We start from the raw sequence: 999 nt of genomic DNA, 5'->3' as shown, positions 1-999 counted from the left end.
CTCTCTCTCTCTCTCTCTCTCTCTCTCTCTCTCTCTCTCTCTCTCTCGGTGTCTCTAATATATATATATACACATGTATATAATTAAAATTCAGTTGAATTAGGTACTTCAATTGAGACACCAAGCCACTTCGGTATACTCCGTGCAGCTCGAAGTCAAGTGAACAACATGTAAGTAAGTAACAAGGATGTCCAGACATCAATGCATTACGGCCGTTTCGAGCGACTCCATTTAATCAATGAACGAAACTATTACATTAATTTGAAAGAAATCACTCTCCTTAAATGTAGATGACCATATACATTTCCAACATAAAGGATAATCAATTTTAAGCAAATATATATAAGTACTAGAAAGCAAAATAGTTACATTGTTTCCTTGTGTTATATTTGTGGCAGAATGAATTTAGAGAATAATGCATATCTTATTAAGCTTAGTATAATTTGGAGAGTAGCAGATAAAAATAGTGTAGGGGCGTGGTCAAGATATAAGGGTGGTGAGATAGTTATATTTATTTTTATTTTTATTTATCAGATTTTATGCCGTATGTATTCTCAACCGTTTACAATTAAATCAATTGTGTTCTAGTTGATGGTGATAAATCTATTAATGTCAGACTATCTTCCTGACACTTATTTTACTGGGACCATATATTTAGCATTATCTACATTAAAGAATATGTCTCAGAGCTGCTAATGAGAGAATGACTGATGCGGAAGAGGCAATAACTAGAAGAAGGAGAGAAGGGTTTGCCAATACTTATTTAGATTACCAAAATAAAAGGGGAACATACTGGAAAACAAAATACGTGAAAAATATAAGCTCTAAGGGCCGGAAATACAATTGAGCGATACGGGATGTAGTAATTCATAACTAAGCAAATTTATTATATTAAATTTAGAAAAAAAATTAAAATCAATATATACTAAAAGGATAGAAACTAAACTTAAAACCTAATAAAGGGGTATCTGTAGATATATATATATATATATATATATA

This window comes from Octopus bimaculoides, chromosome 8 (genome assembly GCF_001194135.2).
Source record: "Octopus bimaculoides isolate UCB-OBI-ISO-001 chromosome 8, ASM119413v2, whole genome shotgun sequence".
In the NCBI taxonomy this organism is placed as follows: Eukaryota; Metazoa; Mollusca; class Cephalopoda; order Octopoda; family Octopodidae; genus Octopus; species Octopus bimaculoides.
This window is presented reverse-complemented; position numbering follows the sequence as displayed.